Here is a 26,643-nt window from a genome sequence, read left to right on the forward strand (position 1 = left end):
CCTGTCCTCGGCCCTGGTGAGGCCGCACCTCGACTACTGTGTTCAGTTTTGGGCCCCTCACTACAAGAAGGACATGGAGGTGCTGGAGCGTGTGCAGAGAAGGGCAACGAGGCTGGTGAGGGGTCTGGAGAACAAGTCTTATGAGGAGCGGCTGAGGGAACTGGGGTTGTTTAGCCTGGAGAAGAGGAGGCTGAGGGGAGACCTCATCGCTCTCTACAACTCCCTGAAAGGAGGTTGTAGCGAGGTGGGTGTCGGTCTCTTCTCCCAAGTAACAAGCGATAGGACGAGAGGAAATGGCCTCAAGTTGCTCCAGGGGAGGTTTAGATTGGATGTGAGGAAAAATGTCTTTACTGAAGGAGTGGTGAAACATTGGAACAGGCTGCCCAGGGAAGTGGTTGAGTCCCCATCCCTGGAAGTATTTAAAAGACGTGTAGATGAGGCACTTAGGGACATGGTTTAGTGGGCATGGTGGTGTTGGGTTGACGGTTGGACTCAATGATCTTAGAGGTCTTTTCCAACCTTAATGATTCTATGATTCTTTGAACTGAGTCCTAAAGTTGTTAAAAAAAACCCCAAACATACTGAGGCTGTGAAAATCTGTCTATTTATAGGAGTAAGTCAGAATTGTTCCTTACTGCATATGCACACCGACAATACATACAAGCATTTACCTCGCATTTACAAGCATATACCTCGAATACTGTGTTCAGTTTTGGGCCCCTCACTACAAGAAGGACGTTGAGGTGCTGGAGCGTGTCCAGAGAAGGGCAACGAGGCTGGTGAGGGGTCTGGAGAACAAGTCTTATGAGGAGCGGCTGAGGAAGCTGGGGTTGTTTAGCCTGGAGAAGAGGAGGCTGAGGGGAGACCTCATCGCTCTCTACAACTACCTGAAAGGAGGTTGTAGCGAGGTGGGTGTCGGTCTCTTCTCCCAAGTAACTAGCGATAGGAGAAGAGGAAATGGCCTCAAGTTGTGCTAGAGGAGGTTTAGATTGGACGTGAGGAAAAATTTCTTTACTGAAAGAGTGGTTAAACATTGGAACAGGCTGCCCAGGGAAGTGGTTGAGTCCCCATCCCTGGACGTATTTAAAAGACGAGTAGATGAGGCACTTGGGGACATGGTTTAGTGGACATGTTGGTGTTGGGTCGACGGTTGGACTCGATGATCTTAGAGGTCTTTTCCAACCTCAATGATTCTATGATTCTATGATTTATTGAAAAAGAAAAATCTCATTAATTTGGACTTCTTTCACATCTCAGAGAAGCTGACTGTTAGAGGAAAGAAGAGGATTAATATAAGATAGAACTTTAAAAAATATTGCAATAATTGACAGAAACTACCTTACTAGTTTGCCTTCAGATGTGTTCTATTAATTTAATTAGCTTTGCATCTGAAATAGCATTTGTGTGGCCTTTATCCCACAAGCTAGAATCATTGTAAAGCTTCCTGTATTTTTAGTTTTCATGGGCTGTTAGTGTAGGTAGAGTAAAGAATGGTATGATAAGTAAATCATGATGTCACAAATGAGTGAATGTTTTTTTTTTTTTTCTTGTTAGCTCTGACAAATAGCATTCAATAAGGTCGAAATTTTTATTCTATTTATTTATTGATAATAGTGCTGGGAGTTCTATAGTGAGTAGGGCATGGGTGATGAGCATAATGTTGGCATTATTGTATAGACAGAAAATTCTTTTTTATTTTAATTAATTTTCTTAAGGTGACAGGATGTTGTCCTCTTACAGGTCTGTATAAGGGATTAAGCAGTTGTGAAACACTTAAACCTTATTGTTCACCTTCGGACACAGTTATATCACTTAGTGTAGCTATGAGGGAAGCATGTTGTGTTACATGTATTATATGTGTAAACCTGGTGCCAACTATTTTGTTGTTGGTACAAAGTGGATTGTAATTCTGAGAGCCACACAACAACACAATAGTCCTGGTCAAGACTGATATCAAAGACAACACAACAGTTTGCATGGTAAACAAGACCTTGTGGCAAGATCTTGGGCATCCACAAGTTCTTCAGTTTCCAGTGGCTTGTGGATGCTCTCAAACGTTGGGATTGCTTACCCACTGATGTTTCAAACAGTGCCTAAATTGTTAGGAAACACCATCAGAACTGAATTTCTTAAGTTTGCTGGTTGTTGGTAATTTTAAAGCTTCACTTTAGGGAAATAAAATCATCATAATCTTTTTTTCTGATTGATATGGGGTAGTTTATTAACTTTTCTATTTTTGCTGTGGTTTGTAAACGACATTTGTTAAAAACAAAACCAAAATCACACACACACACACACACAAGAGACACCCCACCCCAAATATTGGCTTGGGAACTTTTCGAGGGAGGGATAACAATTCTAAACTTTAATGCCCTTCTTTAATCTTTTATTATTCTTGTTTGTTTATTTTGTTTATTTTAGTTGACAAGATTTCTTGGGCATGGCATTCCTTAAATTTACAGTTGTCTCTCTTGTCTAACCATCTGATATGTACTCTAAAGTATTAAAGAGAGAATAGTGCCTCTAGAAAATTAACATAGTTCCAATTTACAAATAATTTTGAGATCACGAGAGGAAAGATATTCACTAATTATTATTATGAAAAAATCCATATTTCAATGTTTACATATAAACACTTCTGCCTTTAATGATAGTCCTAAGGATAACCATACAAACCTTCAATGAAAGCTTTCTTATGTTGAAGAATATGATTAAATGTGGCGCTTCATACACTGTTACAAACAGCTGTGGAACAGAAGACTTGGAAAAAGTAGTAATTTAAGCATGTTTTTTTTTCATTTAATAGTACTTTTACCTGGAAAAGTAGCAGAAGAAAACTTGAAGCAGTAGGAGAATATCATTCTAACATCTCCAGTATTATACTGGAAGGTTATATTTACTGCTATATGGGAAGTTTATGTTTAAGGTTGACACAAAACTATTAAAATGCCTCAGTTTCTTCTAATAAATATATAACAGCAGAGCCACTGTGGAGTTCAATGCATTACATCTTCCTGTCATGCTTCTAGGTGGGATTGCAATGAAAAAGAAAAAAAAATTCCTCTCCATTACCAGGGTAATTAGTTCCATAAATTCCTTTAAGTCTTCAGTGAAGAAATGGGGTAATTACATTGTGAAATTTCATTTTCCTAAGGGAACATATTAATTTATGGGCACATGTAGTATTTGTTTCAGCACAAGGTTTCCACATTCTGTACATGTACTTCATTATGTAGAAAAGAAATATTTTAAAGCACACGCGATTCTACATATAGTACAATGTGTATTTTTTTTTAATTTAGGCAATTCATTTTTAGCAAATCTCTTGGATTCTGACCTTCATTAAGTACGCTATAAGGCTTAAAACAGAAAAACAGGTAATTTTACTTTTATTCCTTGAGAGAGGAAAATATTTAATTTCTAGATAGATATTAAAGTTCATAAAATATCATTAAAAGCAGTAAGTGTGGTGGCAAATTAATTATTACAAAACACTATGAGTAGGGTCAGGGCCCATGTTTTATTAAATTTTATTTCATAGGAAATATACTATGATAATTACTAACACAGCTTTATCTATCTTTTTATTATTCAAACAGTAATATCATTTTTGTTAAAGGTTAATAACATTATTATTATTTAATCCACTAGATTTTATTGAGTACTTTGAGCCCTCTGAGGTAGATACTAGTCAATTTGAACAGACTGTTTTCTTATGTCCTCTTGTTACACTCAAAATTTTGTGAATGGGCAAAAAGGAAACACATCTTACAAATAAAGCTGGGAATTTATTGTTGGTGTCACTGAAATCTTAACAGTCTAATTCCAAAATCATTATTAGTCTAGATCTGATTATACAGAAAAAGAAAAAGTGAGTAGTGATGTAGTTAAAATTGTTGTTCACACACTCCTTACTTTCTACTCCTTTTCCTGGTGTCACGCTCACCCTCTCCCTGCTCCTCGATGGTTTCATAATGGTAGAGGTGGTGGAGATGCTATGGTGAGTCATCAGCACCTGGAGTCCTTTGCTGTGAGGAACGTGGTGATCATATTGATGGTTTCTTCTTCCTCACTCTAGGGTCCACTTGTGGTTCTTTTTATGTGTTTGTTAACACACTTGTACACTTTTTCTGTTTCTTCAATGATTTACAGTTCCATGCTGTATCCAGAATTACTATATATGATGCCCTTTATGGAAGTCAGATATAAAAAAAAAGTTTTTGTTCTCTTTTTACTGCCAAAACCAGTTCTGTTCCAGGCCTGTGTTTCTGCAACTGTCCATTACTAAGTTGTTTGTAGTTGTGGGGTCTCCCATGCCAGCCTATGCCCCATCCCTTATGGTCCCATTCCTGTACTCCTCTATGCCGCATCCCAAGTCCCCACCTTCTCAAGGACTCTGTTGTACCAAGCCTCTATTCCTCTGTTCTACATCATTATGTTAGAGTCATAAGCATCTCATTCTACATAGAATATCTAATAACTGCTATATATATAAAATTATGTTTTTACCATACAAAGGTAACAAAAGTAAAATAAATTAGCCATAGATAGCTGGTCTATGAGAGAAATTGGTGTTACAGATAAACCAAGTGAAATGAAGCTGCAGGCACATCAAGACAAGTTCAGGCAGAGCAGACCTGACAAGTGTCAGTCCTGAGGCCGTGCAAACTCAGTACAAAGCTTATGGCCTGTTACTAACAATGTCAATATGATACTACAGGGCTATACAGTTACACTATAAAGTTAGCAAATAACTCTGTCTGCAGTACTGACTTTCCCTGGGAAGTGAGTGAGGTGGCTTTATGCCTCTATGCACAATAAGCCCAAGCCTGTGCTACACAGAGTTCCCTGTGCATGTGTGATAAGGCTGATTCATCAAATTTGCTGCACAGTGGCAGCTGGTTGTTATTTTCAAGCTGGTCACCTGAAGCCTAAAAGTCCCATTGCTTTCAGTGGTCTTTGGGGCAATGAATACTCAAGCTCTGATCACTAGTGGGCTTCCCTTGCAATAGACTTAAACAACAGTTGAAGTTCTGCCCTTACTGAGTAACACAATAGGTTTCAGAAGAGTCTGAATATCACTCCAACAGCAGTTGTAAGACTGAATAGGACAATTCCCTCATTGTTAAGTGCACACAAGTAAAACAGATGGGCAGTAGACTCAGGGACTTTTTTAAGAGACACCAGATTATTAGATTTTTCATCATGGAAATAAATCAGTTATGCACACATTTCTGGCTGTGTTCCTGCTTCCTAGCTCTTATTCATATAACTGTTCCCACACTACCTTGCTCAGGGGAAGACACCTCAGCAGTATACCTTCTAAGACAGTTTATTTTATAAGGGTTAAGAGACTTATAAGGGTAGCACCATCTGTTTTTGCAGCACCATGTTTTATTACAATATACTATAATGCAAATGGCTTTAGCACTTTCCTCAGGTTAGTAGGCATAATTCACAATTTATCTTGGCAGGAAAACACTGACCTCTCATGTTATAGTCACTGTTGGTTAGCACTAAATTACTGACCATCTTGAATAGGTACAATTGATTCCAGGAAAACCTCTCACTGAGAGTTAACTTGGGTATAGATCTAGAGCGCACTGGTGCACTGCGTGGCTGTAGCCTACAGGCTTCTGTGTGCATCAGCACTGCATAACCGCTGTATAACCTACACAGTACTATTGGCCTATAAGGCCAATGATTTTGAAGCAAACATTCATGCACTTGTATATCCTGTCTCTTCTCCACAACAAAACTGACAGGATGAGTTGTATTCTTCTGTCTCACTTTGAAGTAATTTGAGAATATATCTAACATTATGCATACCCGTAACTGTTTTGCTAAGCCTTTTGCTGTTAGGCTACACGTAGAAGAACAAGTGTCAAGGTCAGTCAATTCCAAATTATTGTCATGTTGAAGTGGTTAATTACTATTAAAATTCTCCACAAAGACCTAAGAAGGTGATGCCGAGTTTGAATGTTTAATATTTTTGTCAAGTGTGATTGTTAGATCAATAAAACTGTTGCACTGAGTCACCAAATGGTGAAAGGAAGCACTCTAGACTCCTGTTGTGTAAGACACCATTATATAAAAGGTAAGCAACCCTTCCTCTGTTGGCTGTATTTAAAAAATTAGATCACCATTTTTTTGAAAGAGGTCTAATTCAGTGAATATACCATGTTCGTATAACAGCATATTGGTCTGGACCTGTCAGGGAGCCAAAACACCACCCTGCTTAGTTTCTGTGTCCTGCATAGGCCCTGCCAGGAGCAGAGACGCATACAGAACAGTATGTCACCTCCAAAGTCTTACTGAGGCTCCTGACTTCTCATTGAGTGCAGTGGTATCCATTCTGAAAGGGAGTGAAGACCACTACTGAAATTTACATACCCTGAGCCTCAGACTTTGAGAATTTGTAGCTCACACACGTGCTTAGACACTTTGTTTGTTTGTTTTCAGACCTACATCTTTATATGGGTCTAGCCTTTAAGTACTTTTAACTTTTTTTTTTTGAAGCAACTTTTAAGCAATTTTTTGTTTGAGTGAAAGACATGAGAGGTACTTTGGGAATCAAAGTACAGTAAATTATGAGCACATCGCTTCAGTGATTGTTTGGTTCCCCACCACACAATGGGTTAAACCACACCCCAGACTAAACCTTCATGAGAATTTGTCAGACAATGAGACATTTCTAGACACTAATGAACTTGAATTTTTTTTCCGACAGTTTGTGACTATTTATGAATAATTGAGCAATGACTAAGTATACTCATGAACTATCCACAAACACTGAAAGTCTGAAGAAATACCAGAACGGAATTATCCGTTACTATTATTACATGGATTCTCATTCCTAATTATAATATATTTTTATTATTGTTCTTAGAGGTATTCTTCTTTTGAAGTTTCAGCCATCAGTCAGTAAACAGAAAGATAATCACATGATCAGGAAAATAATTTTACTGCTCAAATTCCAAATATAATATCTGACATGTTATTAACTCTGTGATTAAAAAAATAGCTTGTCTTTAACATTCTGTGCATATGAAACTTAGCATGCATCCACAAAAGAAAATTAGAAATTGTTTGTAAATGAGTCCCATAACTGTAATCTCCAAGTTTTACAGAATCTCGCTTTTGACCCTTATTTACTCAAACTTCTTCTAATCAGCAGAAATAGTTCTGCTTATCTCTTGTTTCTGCCATAGAATTTTTCTTAGAGAAATAATGCAAATGCCAACTGCAACAGTGTGACTCACAAGTGTGGGAGGCATCATCTCAGGAAATGTTCCATAGCTGTGAATCTTACTCCCATAACGGAATAACTTCAGACATTACTGTCATCAAGCTTAAGTACAGAATTCTTCATTATAGCTTTGGAGCATGATGTTATAGGTAGTTTTATTTTTCATTTGTTTCCTTTTTTTGTGGTGAAGGCAAAGATACAGTGGCAAAAGAGAGAAAATTGGGTCTGCATCTGGATTACAGAATCCATAGATTCTTCTTAGTGTTCAAGCTAAGAAGATTGATTGCTTGATTCTTCAAAATGTTTGAGCTAAATGCCATGTTAGTATGTCCCACTCAGACACCATCTCAGGGCAAATGCTATATACACACATCTTTTCCCACCTTTCCTTCCCATCTACTCTTCATTTCTCCTTTGACAAATGGAAGACATAGAATATTTTTATAGGTTAATCCAAATGATGTCTCTGTTAAAAGATTAAAAATAGATTCTACAGTAAAATTCCTTTGTATTTTATAATCATTTTAGATTAGAATATAAAAAAAGTTAGAAGCTGAAACTGCTTTCAGGAAAGTGCTGATCAGATGTGACAATCAAAACAATCTGCAGTTTTCTTATTGACTAGCAGGGATAACTTTCCTGAACTTCCGCAAGGATTGTTTGGGAACTCTGCATAAGATGGCCCTGATATTATCATGAATAATGATAAGCCTAAGCCTAGTTCACTAATTTCACCCATTGTCCCAAAGACCTGTTGGAATCACTGATTTCCCAACTTGTGTTAGGAATCAGAGCAGGGTAATAATTGCCACTGTCTGTATCTTTACTATTATTAAACACAATATGTATTGCAAAGATAGAAAACAAGAATATGAATGTAGTTTTGGGTTTGGGATTTTTTTTAGAGAGTTATTCTTGCCTCCCAGGTTCATTTTCAGAAGAAACTATATAATAACTGTATACAAGGCAATCTGTACCTTCAATTCAATAGCTTGTTATGTATGCTTTACCAGATTGGTCAAAATTACTTTATATGTGCTCTAAATTAATTGCTCAATTATATTGTGGAGAACATTGACACTCAAGCAGGGTCTTAAAATCAACTCAGGCATTAATTAAAGCCTACAAAGGTCAAATAAAAAATTTTGCTGAAGTGTTTGACAAGTTTACTATACAGTTAAAGGTGAACAGAATTGTTTATTAATAAAAGAAGAGTCAAATTACTTAGAAACTGCTGACAGTGATTATAACAACACAGTTCCTCAAAAAAAAAAAAAAAAAAATTACATTTTGTTTTTCTATTACTTTCAAATACTGCAGAACACCTACATATGCCCTGGATATTCACATAGAAATCATAGCTGAATTTATCTTGATTTTCGGAAGTGTAGGTTGTGCACCAAATTCTATTTGTTTTTTATGTTCTTAAAGTGATTATTAGGTAAACCCAGACAGAGTGTATTTTAACTGTTCAGGGCTAGACACGCCAAAATGCTCAGGCAGCTTTGGGACAAGGGCCAGGGTTTTCCTGTGATAGAGTTGCAATGAACTCAAAGACCATATCTATACTACTAAATAAAACTGTGTCAGGGAATGCTCCTGAACACAGGAACTTTGTTGTCTATACTATTAAATTGCTAGAACAGTCTCTGCCATGGTCTAGCACGTGCTGACTAGTAATCCTCAGAAAATTGCCAGTTGCTGTTTGGGAGCTGGCACAACCTGGAGACTGTTCCCAATAGACATTCTTGGAGGAGTCCTGGTGAATTTTACTGTACAGAGGTGGCTGTTCCATGCCAATTGGCCTCAGTCACTAAGAGTTGTCCTGGGCACATTTATCATGCTCTTCAGCTTTCCTCATAAACTGCTGTCAAGATTTCCAAGCTGCAAATCCATTTGTTTTCATGCCAGCTGAGGAATTGAGGACTTCTGGACAGTTGCCTTCAGAGTCAGGTGTCTTAAAGCTCTGGGGCTGAGTTATTCCAGATTGAAGTAAAAGCATCTTTGGGAAGGGGAAGGGAAGGAAAAGGGGAAGGGACAAGTTCACCCAGAAAAGCTTAGTCAGGGTTTTAAGAATGAAACCTTTTGTAATGATCATTCACACCACAAGAAGGAAATTTAGGAAGGAATGCCAAGTTTTATTTGAACTGGAGTAAAGATGTAAAACAACTAAGCTTCAAATGCATATCTGAGCACATAAATCACAACTTGACCAAAGATCAACAGAAGGTTCAAAATCTGCAGCAAGCCAAACTGAAACTATGAGTTTCACTACAGCAAGGTTTCCATTGAGGAACGGTTGAAACGGCACTTCAATCAAATCCTGTTCATCTTGTTCTCCCTAACAAATAGTTCAACAAGCTTAAATAATTTCAGTAGAATAAATTTCTGAGCAGAACCTGTTGCATTTATGGGATTCAGCTGTATCACATTTTAACATTAAAATATCCCACAGTCAGTTAATAAAATATATTAAGAGAAACTACCTAAGTGTCTAATCCTGACAAAACAAAAAAAAACCCCAAAATATGATGTTTTATTTCTATCAAAAAATTTAAATCTCTTGCTCAATCTAATTAGGCTGTTGGTTGTCATTATATCTAAGAACACATCACCATTGTTCTCATTACTGTTATTAGTTCAATACCTGTAAACCAGATTCAGGCAAAGTCTTAGGTGGTATGTCTGACTTCTTCCTGTGTGTGTATATTTAACCTCTTGGAATAAGTACAGAAGCATAGGGAAAAGGGAGAAACCTAAAATCAGCTTTTCTGGGTCGTAGTTGATTAGAAAAAGACCGTGGCAACAATTGAGGAGAAATAACTTGTTTTGTTTTATTTTGTTTTTAAAGTATTTTACTGAAGTAACTTTACTCCAGACTGCTAAGAAGCACTTGCATTTATGCAAGTCCAAAAGCACTTTCAATCATTCTTTCAAAATAAATGAAGATATTATTTTTGAAAACATATCCAGAAGAGGAAATTCAGTAGATGTTTTTCATGCTGGATCATATTTTATTATAAATGTTGTGTTTTTACACAGCTGTCAGAAATTTTGCCCAGAAAATGAGAGACCTGTTTCCAGAACCTGTCATGCTTTTTCCAAGGGCATTTCAGCCTATATAATTTTTCTTTCTATAGTGTGTCCTAACCATCCAGGTCTTGGTTCTTTCTTTGAAGTGAAATTAAAATTATTAAGAAGAGATTTAATGCACAGGATATTATGTTACTCTAGTGTTTTGCCTCCTCTTGTCCCCCATACCTGCTTCAACAACAATGAAGGTAAGAAAAGTTAGGCCTGTCTGTATGGGGTTTTTTTTTGTGAGAACAGAGATGTATATAAATTCAAAATCACTGTACAGTTTATGCCCATCTTATTAGGACTGAATTAGGTGACCAGTTCAGGTGATAGCCACAGAGTACAGCTTCCTTTCTTCTCAACCCTTGTAACAGTCTTTCTATCCATACATCATGTTAAACTCATGTGATCTCTGAAAAAATAATTGGGGTAAAAGGAAAGAGTGAATACAGCATAGTATCTATACCAATTATTAGGGAGGCCTTCTACCACAGACTGTTTTTATGTTTTACATGAAGGACTAATTTCTGATAACTCTTAGCATCTTTTCTTTCAACTGTTTTTGGAAAAGGAAGTGGCAGCCACACTTGCTATTGAGCCAATCCACTCAGTGTTAGAAATGAGTATGCCTGACTAGACTGAGACTTTTAGAAGACCTTGGCCTAGAAAGGAAAAGTGACTGAAATACTGAAGAGTTAAGCAAAACTGAGGAAATTATGAAAATGTGCTGAGAGTCAAATTTCAGTTTGCTTGTGAGTTTTTAAACTAAAAAACCCAAAAGTCTCTTAGGAGCAGAAGTGCTTGGCAGAGGTATCTGACAGTGGAACGGATGCTAGAGCAAGATTTTAATTTTAGACATAGAAACCAATGTTCTACATAACTCTCCATTTGCAATGTCTAAGTCATTGTTCTAGACTAAACCAATACCTAAAAATACATAGCCCCTGTTTATTCCTTGACAAGCTCCAAAAGGCTCAATGAAAAAGAATGTTAAAGGAAAAAAAAAAAAAACCCAAACACAGAAAAATGTACATTTACCTTTAAAGTCGCTGTATTTAAAGATTAAACAGAGCAAGGACAAATGATCCCAACTTCCTATTGAATTAGAAGTCATAAATGACTGTTTTGTTATAGATGTCATGACAGGGATACACTAAAAGATCAGTGCAGTGCAGAAGTTTGTGAGTTATAGTGTTTAAGAAAAGAGTTAAACAGGGGGAGATAGAAGAAAGTTCTTGAAGCTGAGAAATAGAATCATAGAATCATAGAATCATAGAATTATTGAGGTTGGAAAAGACCTCTAAGATCATCGAGTCCAACCGTCGACCCAACACCACCATGCCCACTAAACCATGTCCCTAAGCGCCTCATCTACACGTCTTTTAAATACCTCCAGGGATGGGGACTCAACCACTTCCCTGCGCAGCCTCTTCCAATGTTTCACCACTCTTTCAGTAAAGAAATTTTTCCTTACATCCAATCTAAACCTCCCCTGCCGCAACTTGAGGCCATTTCCTCTCGTCCTATCACTTGTTACTTGGGAGAAGAGACCGACACCCACCTCGCTACAACCTCCTTTCAGGGAGTTGTAGAGAGCGATGAGGTCTCCCCTCAGCCTCCTCTTCTCCAGGCTAAACAACCCCAGTTCCCTCAGCCGCTCCTCATAAGACTTGTTCTCCAGACCCCTCACCAGCCTCGTTGCCCTTCTCTGGACACACTCCAGCACCTCCATGTCCTTCTTGTAGTGAGGGGCCCAAAACTGAATACAGTATTCAAGGTGCGGCCTCACCAGTGCCGAGTACAGGGGCACGATCACTTCCCTACTCCTGCTGGACAATCTATTTCTGATACAGGCCAGGATGCCATTGGCATTCTTGGCCGCCTGGGCACACTGCCGGCTCATATTCAGCCGGCTGTCAACCAGCACCCCCAGGTCCTTTTCCGACAGGCAGCTTTCCAGCCACTCTTCCCCAAGCCTGTAGCGCTGCATGGGGTGGTTGTGGCCGAAGTGCAGGACCCGGCACTTGGCCTTGTGGCATCTCATCCAGCTGGCCTCGGCCCATCCATCCAGCCTGTCCAGGTCCCTCTGCAGTGCCTTCCTACCCTCGAGCAGATCAACACTCCCACCCAACTTGGTGTCGCCTGCAAACTTACTGAGGGTGCACTCAATCCCCTCATCCAGATCATTGATAAAGATATTGAACAAGACCGGCCCCAAAACTGAGCCCTGGGGAACACCGCTCGTGACCGGCCGCCAACTGGATTGAACTCCATTCACCACAACTCTCTGGGCCCGGCCGTCCAGCCAGTTTTTGACCCAGCAAAGAATACACCTGTCTAAGCCGTGAGCCGACAGCTTCTCGAGGAGAATGCTGTGGGAGACAGTGTCAAAGGCCTTACTGAAGTCCAGGTAGACCACATCCACAGTCTTTCCCTCATCCACTAGGCGGGTCACCTGCTCATAGAAGGAGATCAGGTTGGTCAAGCAGGACCTGCCTCTCATGAACCCGTGCTGGCTGGGCCTGATCCCCTGGTTGTCCCACTCATGCCTTGTGAGTGCCCTCAAGATGAACCGCTCCATAATCTTCCCTGAATGATGTTATGTTATGATGTTATGAATGTTATGAATGATGTTATGTGATATGTTTAAAACGTTTATTTAGAGAGAGATTAAAATGTGCTTATTATGTGCATAGCATACTGAGTTTACTACCCTTTCTTTAATTTATGGTCTCATAATGCATTGCTTCAGGGCAGGAGAGCCTCCATAGGTGACTTGTATACCTGCTAATTTGATGCATCTCTAGAAACAATTTGCTGTGATGTTTGACTAAGGACACACCTAGGAAAACAATTAACCAAAGAAACTGAATTGTTTCCGAATCTCAAGATTTTTTATTAAAAGAAATCATGCAATCTTTGAGAAATATTCGGGCATTGTTATTAGGTGTAAAACCAGTTAATAATTTAGTAGGTGTTAGTACTGTAACAATGCATGTGTGCATGTTTTTATGATTTTCATTTTAACTATGAGGCCATGCTATATTTATTGTACTCGCTTTTCTAATCAAGTGTATATTTCATAAGTATGCTTTCAAGAAAAATCAGAAATAACATCATGTAGTCATAACAAAGGTAATTTCCTTGGCATGGACTTGTGGTGTGCAATTTTGCATGACATTGCAACTGAAGTCAGTATAGGAAAACTGTTGTTTCACTGCCATGAGAAGCAATGACAACCAAAATATTGACTCCTTCAAAACTAGGACATAGCTGAAACACTCATTTCTTCCTCCCTCCTTTGAGCTTAAAATCATATGTACTTATATAGATGGAGTTTTTTGTTTTATTTTTTCCATCCAATTGTATTGTTTATTAATCCGGATTTCAGCAGTTCATAAGATTATACTACAAAAGTGTTCTTTCTCTATATTCAGAAGTGAAAAAAGACCCCAACAACCAACCCACAAAAAGAGCAGTCTTCCAAACCAATTGCAGTTACAATCAATATTCAACTTGTATGATCAAGGTTTTATATAAAATGTAAATAAAATAATTCCCCATTTACTTGCCATAGAACACCGATTTTTACTCTTTTCCATACAAACTCATTAATTTTAAGGTGGATAGATTAGGATACAATAATTAGGATAGCTTCTTCTTAAGGAAAAAGAGCAATGTACAGTGCAAAGCTCTGTTGAGAACGTAGCGAACTCCATTTGAAAGCATACAGACAATGGAAGAAACAGTGGGCATTTCTAGACTTGTAGTAGATATATAAATTAATGGTACACCCACTTTATAAGAAAAAATAATATTTTTAAGAAATGCAACTATTTTACTGATTTCATAAAATTCTCTATCAAATTACATCTCGAAAACACACACATTACCTATCTGTCCCCATTCCTGTTGACTGCGACTAGCCATTCAGCTGCACGTTCCATAACTTGTCCATGTTTGCAAACTGTGCATAAAGGCACATTACTGATAGAAGCGTGAGTCGCTAGTGCTGCACGTTGAAAAAGTTACCACTGAGAAGTCTGGAGAAGATGTCCTTTTGCAGCAAGGTGGCCATGGGTGGAATTCATCTGCCCTAAGTGAGGCCTTCAGCAAATTAGGTGTCTGAGCTGGTCACCTACATGAGAGTGGTAATATAATCCTGAGACATTATGTCTAGTCATCCTAAAGAGGCATTTAAGACAGGATGACTTTCCTTCTGAAGATGGCTATTCCTCACCACTGACAGTGTTGTAACCAGTTCAGAGGGCAAGCAGGGAAAGCAAGGGAGCAGTTCAGAATAAGAAGTTTAGCTTTTGGACACCAGCAGGCGAGGGTCTCTGTGTGTGTGCATGTGTCTGTGTGTGGGGAGGTTTATGTCTGTGTCTGTGTGTCTGTGTGGTGTATGTGGTCTGTTTCTTCTCTGAAGTGGTACCACTTCTCTCTGAATGAAGCGATGAGGCCAAATTTAAGTTTCTAGTGTTGAAACTACTGTCCAGAAAGTTGAAGTGGGGGCATAGCTATCAACTGTTTTACAGGAGCTACTGTGCACTGGATGGAAACAAATTTCAGTAACTAATGACTCTGAAATGTCAACAGTATCAGTCCAGAAAGTAAACTGGATCTGGTGCTGGTGGTGATGCATGTTTTCTATGGCTCCAGAAGCATCCAAATTCTGTAACTTTCTGACTCCTGATGCAGGGAATTACAGTTAATTGAGAGGCTGATGCTGTTAATATTGGCTCAAGGAAAAGGACACAGTAGAAGAAATTGTTTTTTAAGGTACTGTGTCAGGAGTTTGGAATCCAGTCTTGTCATTCACTGAAGCATTGGCTATGGGAAGAGGCACATTATGACTTTTGGTACTCCTAAGACACTCAGTCCCATGATGACAGTATTCATTTTAATGATCTAGCTATGACAAGTTACGTATTGCCTGTTGACAATTTCCAGAGCTGTACAGTTATGGTAAAGTAGATGCAACAGCTGGAATGACCTTCTTGATATGCATAAAATCTTAATCCACCTTAAGCAATTAAGAACAGTTTCCCCTTTACATCTTCTTGGGCTGGCTAACGTAGCTGCTCAGAGTCAATGATATGTGTTACAAACAGATATGACAGGGGAAAAAAACAGTAAACATTGCCAGGTCATACACCTTAACACTGTGCTTCCTTTAATAGTTACACAGAGCTCACACACTGGAGGACAGAAATAAAAGCTTGAGAAGGCTAAATATAAATATGTTAAAGCATAAATAATTCATGCTACCTAGGCAAGAACATAATTAAGGTGACATTACCTTTCTTCCAGCCAGGAGGCATCTTTGTGAAAAGGTAAACAGAAAGTCAGGTGAATTTATCCACAGATAAAACTAACATGATCACTCATAAATATTTGCAAAAGGGTTCCCCAGATTGTTTATTCTGCTGTTATGCTGATAGCCATATGAGGAAATTGCTAACAATGTTGCAATAAAAGGATTTCATGTGGTTTACAGATCAGAGATTTACTTGTCAATGGATACGGAGATCATTTTACATTTTGCTTTGATTATTTCTACAAAAGTGTTTTGCTTATATTGTATGTTTATTGAGGTCTGTTATTAATTAAAAATAATACATTTGAAATTTCTATTAAATCTAATTTTTATTGCCATGAAGCACGCACTTTGCACTGAACTTTGAAAAATAATTTAGTAAGTGGAAATAAGTGAACTTTCTTAATGGCCTCTCTCTAAGCAATTTTGCTATTAAAAAGAAATAGTTTTTTCCTATAATTAATACCAATGATGTCATGTTGCATAAAATTCTGAAAAAGTTGAACCTCAATAATTAAAAGCGCTAATAGAAGTCAATGGAGTCACTCCTGGTTATGTGGCTCTGTTAATGAAGTTCTTAGCAATGGATTGGGGGCCAAACTGGGAGAGCAAAATAAAAGGATTGACTACACAAGTTTTTCTCCGTACAAGGAAATGTTAGAAGAAAAAGTATTGTAGTAAGACACTACTTTTTCTAAGAAAGAAATTTCTCCTTCTTGGTAGGAATAAATTATTTACGATGAGGGTGGTGAGACACTTCAGAACCCAGAACTAGACCCAGCACTCCAATTGTGTCTCACCAGTGCTGAGCAGAGGGGAAGGATCACCTCTCTTGACTCCTTCAATGGGTCAATGAAGACCCATTGACAACTGTCTTCCTAATGCAGCCCATTACCCTTCTTTGCTGTAAAGGTATATTGCTGGCTCATGGTCAGATTGTTGTCCACCAGGACCCCAGGGTCCATCTCTGCTGAGCTGCTTTCCAGACAGTCAGGCCCCAACCTGTACTGGTGCCTGGGGGAATTCTTCCCCAGTCACAGGACTTTGTATTTGCCCTTGTGGAACTTGAAGAGATTCCTCTCAGCCTAATTTTTCAGCCTGTGAAGGTCCCTCTGAATGGCAGCCCAACTGTCTGGTGTACCAGATTACATCAGCCAGCTTCCTCTATATTCATGGGTGCATCTCATCAGGTGCCGTGCGTTTACGTACTTCCAATTCGTATAAATGTTCCCTAATCTGAGCCTCCTCCACCAAAGGAAAATATTCACTGCTCCAGATTTTCCCACTGGTCACAGAGGCCTGGGATTCCTGAAGCCCATCTTCTCAGAAAAGACCAAGGCAAAGAAGGCATTGAATACCTCTGTCTTTTCTGTTTCTTTTGTCATCAAGTCCCCTGCCCCATTCAGTAGCAGACCCACATTTTCCATACCTTCTTTTTGCTGCTGATAAACTTGTAAAAAACCTTTCTTCTTGTCCTTCATATCTCTCACAAGTTTCAACTCCAGATGGGCTTTGGCTTTCCTAACCTCATCCCTGCATTGCATTGACAGTGTCTTTAAATTCATCCTGGGCTACGTGAGCCTGCTTCCACCTCTTGTAGGCTTCCTCTTTATGTGTGAGTGTATTCTGGAGCTCCTTGTTCATCCATGCAGGTCTCCATCTGCCTTTACTTGATTTCCTACTCCTCAGGACTGCCTGTTCTTGAGCTTGGAGGAGGGAATTCTTTGAAAATCAGCCAGCTCTCCTGGACCCCTCTTATCTCCAGGACCGTATCCCATGGGACTGTTCCAAACAGATCTCTGAACAGGTCAAAGTCTGCTATCCTGAAGTCCAGGGTGTAATCCTACTTTTTGCCTGGCTTCCTTCTCTCAGGATCCTGAACTCCATGATCTCATGGTCACTACAGCCAAGGCTGCCCTTGACCTTCACGCTCCTGACCAGTCCCTCCTTATTTGTAAGTATCAGGTCCAGCAAAGTATTTCCCCTTTTTGCTTCTTCAATTGCCTCTGTCAGGAAGTTGTCATCAACGCACTCCCAGAAACCTCCTTGATTGCTTCTGCTCTGCAGTGCTTCCCTTCCAGTGGATAGGATGGTGAAAGTCTACCATGAGGACCAGATTCTGCAAATGTGATGCTTCCTCCATGAGTTGGAAGAAGGCCTTTTCTACTTTTTCTTGATCAGGTGGTCTGTAGAAGACACCCACAATGATGACACCCACATTGGTCTGGCCTCTAATCCTGATTCATAACCTCTCAGCTTGTTCACCACCTGTTCCTAGGCAGATCTTCATGCACTCACACTGCTTTCTCACAAAAGGGAAGCTGCCTCTCCTCACTGTCCTGTCCTGTCCTTCCTAAAGACGCTGTATCCACCCATGGCATCACTGATTTATATTAGCTACCCCACTACATCTTCATAATCCCACTATGATTGGGAGCTATGAGATCATAGCTCTTCAACTGCATGCAGACCTCTAATTCCTTCTTTTTGTTCCTCATGCTGTGTACAGGCACTTTAGAGAGGCACCCAGTCATGATGACTTCCCAGAAAAGGTACAAGAGCTTCCCCTATAATGTTGTCCTGTAGGCACTTCTTTATTTACACGTGTACTCTTGGGATGGGCCACTTTCAGCCCTGCAGTGTTGATTATGAGGTTTTTCTTGTCCTTCCTTTGCTTGTCATCCCATTCCACTGTTTCCTCACTTGGTCCAAGTCACCTTTTTTCTGTTTTTTGCTTTTCTTGAAATAGATGGATTTTTTCCAACTTATTCTGATCATGTCTTTACAGCTACAGACTTGATGGTATATTAAAAAAAAAAAGTCCTCACATTTCTGACAAAAGTTTACTCTAGGTTACTCTAACTTGTCAGTTTACAGACAGTGTAGTAAAGAAATCAATTTGTCAATCACCATGGTTCAATCCACAGCATTTATTTCAAAATCTTATCTTGCCTTCTACTTGAATAAAGGAATCTAGTCTGAAAAACAAAACAAAACTGAAAAACCCCATGGTCTATTAACTTTTGATCCATTGCTTGGTATATCATCAGAATTATAAAGACATCCACTTTTCTTTCTTGGATGTTGGATGGCTGTTAATTCTGTCAGAACTGGAGAAATGCAAAGTACTAGCATAATTTTCAAAGGAATTGTATCTCTGCTGAATATGAGCAACTTCTATTATCCACAGATAGTTTACGACAGTGAATATTTCACTAACTGCAGGACTGTGGAATCAGTTAACCGTACCCAGAGATCTGAATAATTCAAAATTCTTGATATCCTTTTACGAACATATAGGGGTTTAGCTAACTGAGGTAGTACATATTAAAGCAATGTTTCAGCTAACAACTGTCTTTCTCTGTGTTAAAATTTTCAATTATTTGTGCTGTGCCTATTAAAAAAATCATTTCAAGCATACTTTCAAAAAGAGCATTGAAGATGCTTTACTACACTGAGGGATGCACAACACAAATAGAAAATTGGAGTGCTTAGGTGCCTTATTCCTTTCAAACTCAGTATAGTGACTTGATGACTACTGGATGTAGTGGAGGTCTAGCCATGTACTACACGTCCACTTCATTGCAGTGGAAGTTGCACAGGAACTATTATATTGATTCTATATCGTCAGAAAATCATCCCACATTTAAATGATACATTCAAGGAGTCTGTAGCACAGGGAAACATGTTACTTACCTGAAGACGAGTCGTGTTGTATGAAAGGGCAAGCCTTCCTTTACAAGTCTTTCAAACAATTTCACGAGATTCTGTTGGTTTTTGAGACCCCACTTGATTGCAAGTAAGAGAGATTTATGTCTACAAGAGATAGTCGGTTTTACATGCTCTTGAAAGTCCAAGTGTTTAATTTGTGGATTTCAGTGAAGTTCTTGTTGTTCCAAATAAGAAATGCTAGCCAATTTCAGTCAGGAATGCACCTCAATTTGCTTTGTTGTGATGTAAAAGAATTAAAAAGAAAACAAACTGCTACGTTGTAACTCAGGAGAGTTTAAGAATGATTTAAAAAAAATATTTTTTATAAGGAAATATTTAATAGATTATAGATTTTTTTGACCTTTTCACTTCAGAAAACAGTGTAGAATAAACATTCAGTAATTAATTTAGAAAGAAATATAAAAAATGTATAATTTTCATTAAAAGTATTCAAAGATAATAGGCAGAAATAAAGAAAAAAAATACTGATGTGTGTGCACAGATTTGCTTAATAACTTCACATATATTATATGGGGAGATAGTTTTAGGTGCCATTGAATATAAATCTTTAAGACACACCTTATACCATTTATAAAGGTATGAAATAAATGTGATAAGTAAGAAGATGATTTTCATTTGAATTGTCATGGAGCAAAGAGTTGAAGAAAATATTGGCTTATTGTGGGAGAAAAAGCTGTAAGTTTCCATGGTTGCTGGCTTGTAGAATTTTTAGAAGCTGTGCAAACTGCTGAAGGAACTGAAGTTACTGACTGTTGAAAGCATCCTTTTTAATAGCAGCTAAATTCTGTTAGAATGGGTCATGTGCTTTGGTTCTAGCTTCTTATAAACTGCATGATATTTGAGCTCCTGATATGTGGCATTAGTCCCAGGCTTTCAAATGGGAGTGGCATCCTTTCAAAATTAAGTCTGTGTTTGCCTGTGATCTGTCCCTTTGAAAAGGCTGTCATTTTAACTTCTTTCTCAGTAAAGATGGAGAATAAAAGCAACTAATATCCAGGTGCTTTATTACACTTGTATCTGAACATTTGCTCATTTGCTATTTTCCTAAAATGCGAGGGAGTATTTATCTACAGCAAAATATGGTGGTCATAAGGAAAACATTGGAAGTTCCCAGACAGTTCTGTAGTGCTGGATCTATTTAGTTCCTTGTTCTTTTCAAAGCAAAGAATTATACTTCATTTTAAACAATTAAGCTGTTGGGCAACTTGTTCCCTAGATAACAAGGTAAAGGAAAAATGTTGTGCTACATTCAGAAGTTTAGTTCCTGAAGCGTATGTAGGCACGTTGAGAGTAACAGAGGTTGGATAAAAAATACCTGAGAAGACCAGAATTTGTGTGTGCTGTCAGGTAATAAGTATTCAGGAGAACAGTTTCAACAGTGCCCTAAATTTCCTTCATCAAATGGATGAAGTTACTTAAGCCTGTTATCTGAAAACAGATTTTAAAAATACACAGGATCATTTCCAAATACAAATAGATATACAGATCAACGGTAGACTTTACATTCTGTTATAGCAAAAGGCTGCACTGTCAGCAGAGGTCTTCAGGTTATCCCCTCAAGGCACTTCAATAATCTTACTGACTCCAGTTGGCTTATTGGATATATAATTTGTTAGAACTCTACTAAATACTCTTTTGACGTTATTTCAAAGAAGGAATTCACACAATTCATCCCCTAAGATACGTTCTCCTTCCAAACTAAGATATACAACAGCTACAAAATGTAACTTGAGAGCTTGCTCAAGTAAAAGAGTAAATTTTAAAAAAAGATGTATCATTTTCTCATAGTCATTTCAAAATAAAACAACAACAAAAAAAAAAACACACCACACCACAAAACAAATAATGCTGCACTTTTCAAAAATTATCTGGAGGAACTTAACCTCATTGTTAATTGGTAACAAATTATTTCCATAAGTGATAACTTCATCTTCCTCAATCTATTTATGATCAGTAATAGTCTCACTTCTCACAGAGTACTTAGACCATCTACAAGAAGTTTCCCTTTTCTTTTTCACTACATATATTGTTAAAACAGAAAAATAGCTTGCTATTGAATAACAAATGGCATGTGTCTCTGAAAACTTGTTTCAGTCTGGATGTAAAATTAGCAATACTTCGCATGAATTGTATTAGATTTTTTATATTTTTTTAAATTATATCTTGACATAGAAGTTTGATGCCTGCTAATAAAATATCATTTTAATACCAAGTGATATTTTATTAACATGCAAAAGACTACTTAATACTTAAATTGCAGAACATTTATAATCAAGAGGTAATAGATATTGTTTGCTTAGTTATCAAAAAAGGGGAGGAGAAAAAAGGCATATTGCTCAGCCTACTTTTTGATGTCCACCTCAACTAGGTGCTATCTTTAAGTACTGAATATTAGACAGCATACTGTATGCTATCCAACACAGTACTGATATTTTAGTCTGCTATCCTTTACTTCCTAATGAATTTCATACTGACTTGCATGGCTTATCCCAGTATTAATGTATCATTTCTTCTCATGGTCTGTGTGCTAAAAGATAAAAGGTTGTTAACTGTTCAGCTTGTTAAATAATAAAAGCCAGATCCTAAAAAGAAAGTTAAATTAAATGCCAGGGCTTTGAGAGTGAAACCACATTCCCAAATTGCACGTCAATGTCTTTCTGCATCATGCAGTGCAATATGGGCAAGCAGTTCTAATCTACTGTTGCCCAGAAAAATTCTGGAACTGGAGTCAGTATCTGTTCATCAAGAATGCAGTGAAATATTCAGGCTAATAATCCATGCCAAGTAGAGTTCATGAACCTGTATAAATCTGAATAATGCAGTAGCATCTCTGCACATTACTGCCCTGTCATGTGACTGGAATGCTACTTTTGGAGCAGTCCGGAGAAGATTTGTATCCTATGGTATTATGTAGGGAAAACACATCCTTGGATCTTTCTTATGTAAAGAGGCCCTTTGAGCTCATTTTCTAGCAGGGTATATGATGTACAGGAAAATACCTAAGTCAACCAATAAGAAATGGCATAGAGAAGATGTGCCACAAAAGAGTTCATTCATCACTAAGCTAGAGAATCTTTTTTGTTCTTCTAATTCATTCAGGATTGAATAAGGTGCATGGAATTCTACTTATGCAAGTTCTTAAGCACAAGATAAAGCTTAGATGTTCAGATCTCTCAGGATTTTGGCAAGTTTATAAATGCAACGTTCTAAGTAGGTTCTGTGGTGACAACAGTTTGGCATACAAACTTGCAGACTTCTCAGCCACTAAATGAACGTTCACTAGGTTGTTCAGTTTGGATTTCAGATCTCAGCTGAGTTATATATCAGCTTCATTAACTCTTTGGATTTCATCCTTAGCTACTAACAAGAAACTCTTTGAGGGACAACTTTTTTACTACCAACCTACCAATGTAAATGGCATACCTACTTTAGGAACCTAAACATCATCCGTGACTCTAAGTTTGGCACCTTAAGATTATGACTGACATTTTGTGTAGTGTTAACCATTAGCTAAAGGACTCTGCCTCCTTTTTGATTATACAGGGAGCTTAACTTTCTACTCTAAAGTATAACTCCTAATTTAGGAGTGCCTCAAGACAGGTGCCATGTTTCCAGTTTTCTGCCTGGTGATGTGTTAGCAGTTAAAATGATTTACCCACTTGGGAGGTAAATAATGGCAATGTGGTAGTGCTGTTTCTAGGAAGCACCAAATGCCTGTTTGCTCTTGCTTCTATCAATGTTTCTTACCAGGTAGCCTTATACTGAGTTGGAGTCTAGAGCTTGACATTTGACAGAGAATTTGCAGCTGGGCACAAATAGAATATTGCTATTGTAGCTTATATGCAGCATTTACAAAACTGTTCATTCCTTGCTTTATTTATGTCTGTTGTCTCTTTTCATACCTATAAAACTGAACAGATTTCATAAGAAACAGAAGATATTTTATAACTAATCCCTCAAATGTTTCTGTGCCCGTTCTTGAGGAACTGAATTATAAAACAAGAGCTGGTTACAAACATGGAATCATTACCATGTATTTTCCTTTTACTGGGGGACAGATTATTTCTTTTGCATTGGGAGAGACATTTTGGCGTCAATAAAATCCCATCATCTTTTCTCTCATATGATGCTACAGATTTAAAAGCTCAAGGAGAAAGTGTGAAAAAAAAAAAAAGATAAAACTACAGAGTTCTTTAAAAAAAACCTGAGTTTGAAAGTGAAAGGAAGTTTCAAAAAGTTTTTCTGTAAAAGAAAGTGTGTTACAATGTGTTGACTTTAAACATGTTCAATATTGATATTTATAAGGAGTTTACTACTTGAAATATTCATTAGAAAGTAAGATAGGCATAAATATACCCTAGACAGCACAATAAATTTTTTGATCTTTTTACTGGAGAGAAGAAGTGATAAAAAGCCTCAGGATAGTTCTTGAAAGTCCTGAAGTTCTATAGTTTCTGTATGGGTTTAACAGGTACTACAGAAAAAAAAAAAAAAAAAAAAAAAGTCTGTTCTGTTTTGTCTTATGATAGTATATATAAGTATATATTAATTATTTTTAATGGAAAGGATAAAAATGAAGGTGAATCATATAATTTTTTCAGATAAAAAGCACACATAAAGTGTATGAAATGTAACTATGGGTTTGGATGTAGGCTTCACCAAAACTTAGAGTTACTTGGATCTGGGGTTTTCTTTCAAATAACTGCATAATGAAATCTGAATTCCTGCCATTAATAGTAACAGTAATACTAATAGTAATAAATAGTAGTAGTAATAATAATAGTAATAATAATCTTCACAAGCATGCTTGCCAAAGTTAGTGATGTGTAACTGAATGAACACCATAAAGGAAGTGAAACTGTTGTCTGTGTAAATGCTTCAAGACTGGTCCTCAGAAAATGTCCCAAAATTACTCATTTCTTGGGACAAATTTTCCACTTGCAAATCAGCATTTTTAGGAAGAAAAGTGAAGAAGACAAAATCTTTGGCATTTTACACTTAAACAGGTCTTGGGGTCTGGAAATTTTGTGACTGTCATAATTCTATTTAGGATATTCCCAGGTGGCTATCTATGCATATTCTGAATATTGGTTTCAGGACTGGAACTGGATTTGGAAACACAGAGTTTCTCTGAAGACGTTGTTCTCTAGTGTGAGGTGCAGGCTCACCTTCAGGGACTTATTCCTGTGGACACTTGTGAAGAATTTGAAAAAAATGTATTTTTTTGCAGAAAGATGTTGTCTAGCTGATGATCAACACTGTTGATCATGAACTGATGCTGTTATCCCTACCAAGGTTTTGGGGGGATGTTTGACAGGATTTTCAAAATACCTAATTCTCAATGAATTAAATAGAAACTAAATGTCCTAGCATTTCTGAAAGTACTTCTAGACATCTGTCTGTATAATTAAATACTTAGAGATTTGGGAGAACTGTGACAAATGGGATAAATGGCAGCCAGTCATGGTAAATGGACATGAGGTTTGAAGAAGAACAAATAGCTTAGAACTTCTCAGTAATCAAAATAAAGCAAGCTCACTTTTCTTTGACCTAAACCTAAACACTAACAGGATTGTAAGTGATGGAACCTGTATTAGTAGACACTAGAAGATGTGTAGCAGAGCTATGTAAGTATATAGAAGTACACTTTCATAACATGCACCTAAATATTTGTCTGAATCATTTTTCCAGAAGTTCTCTATAAAGTCCATAAATAGAGATAGTCTGCTGCTGACCTGTACAAATCTGTTGTCCTGACAGGTGTCTAAACATAGGCAGACAGAATTTCTGTCTAGGTACCCATCTATCCCTAATACTGATGTACTAACCTGGTGACCTCTACGCTGCCTAAGGCATTAATGCCAGGATCAGTCCTGGCCTCCGGATACAGAATGGCTTGCGTGTAGGGCTAATCCCTTCTAGACTGACCATATATACAGTACATAACACATGCTCCAGCTCTTTTCCACATCCTCATGTCTCTCAAAATTAATCACTATTTAGGTGTTTGGTTTTTTGTTTGTTTTTTTTTTCTATTTGACATTTCTGAGATAAAGTGAGCTGTGTCATAGCTTGTGTGAGAGACTGAAAGAGTTAATGTCTCAAATGTGGTAAAACAAATCATGGTCTGCATAGCAGCGATAAACCTTAAACGAGAGGTCAGATAACTCAGGATGTGGAGGGCGTGCCGGAGGGCGCTCAGTTCCATGTTGTGATAGGACCTGCATGACAACACACCGCATACGGTCAGAGGTCATACAGAGTTTATTTGAGGAAGGGGCTCACGACCACCCTCCAGTGGTGCCTGCACAAAGGATCAGGAGCTACATAACTCCCCAAGAGGTGGGGACTAGGCTATAAAAGGCACAACTCCAAGGAGCCATGCACGCGCCCATCACTGGAGGATTGCCGCATCCGTCATCGCCATCACAGGATCCAAGGGTGGTGATATCTCTCTTTCTCTCTCTTTTTCCTTTTCCTCTCTTTCCTTTTCTTCTTATAAATGCTTCAATAGAATCCACACCACCTATTACTACACTTTCCAAATTTAAGTTGCGTGTTCCATAAATAAAGCGTTTAATTGATCACCTGGTGTCGTTTCACCTTTATTTAGCCCAAGGGAATCACGAAACTGCTATGACCCCCTGGGTCGCCCAGTCTGGGTTGTAAGAGCTCACCAGGGGGATTTCTATGGAATAAATAAAAAGCAACCTCAATCAGACTAGGGTTAGAGGAAAATTCTAAATGAGTAGGTGCGGTAAAGGAAGAGTTTGTTATGCACTCAAATTAATTATAACTTTCTGAAAGGTACATTCTAAGGTCTCTGAGCCTTGGAAGAGATGTGTCTATTATTTAGGCATCTACATCTGAGCTTTCACCCTAGGCTTGTTATAATCAACAGAGAAAAACAGGAACTTCAAAGGCACAGTTTATCTTACCTTAATGTTGATGTCTGAAATAGAATACAACTTTCGTTCCCTAGAAGTGTCTATTCCTCTCCCTTTCTAATTAGGAAAGGAGCTTATGGGGAGCAATTCAGTCAAAGAAATCTGTATGGCAGGTCTCTAAGGTTGAACAAGAAGAATCCTACACTGGCTTTCACCTCCTAAAGGTAGAAATTCACGTTCTTCTTCAGCACTGGGACTTCAAGCTACAGGCAGTCCGCAAGTTTCTCATGTGAACTCATTCAAAACACTATGTTGTCATAGTACAATTCATTTCTCATGTGCTCTTCTTGAAAGATTACAACTTCCTTGTCCTGTAA

Source organism: Aptenodytes patagonicus, chromosome 1 (assembly GCF_965638725.1).
Source record: "Aptenodytes patagonicus chromosome 1, bAptPat1.pri.cur, whole genome shotgun sequence".
Lineage (NCBI taxonomy): Eukaryota > Metazoa > Chordata > Aves > Sphenisciformes > Spheniscidae > Aptenodytes > Aptenodytes patagonicus.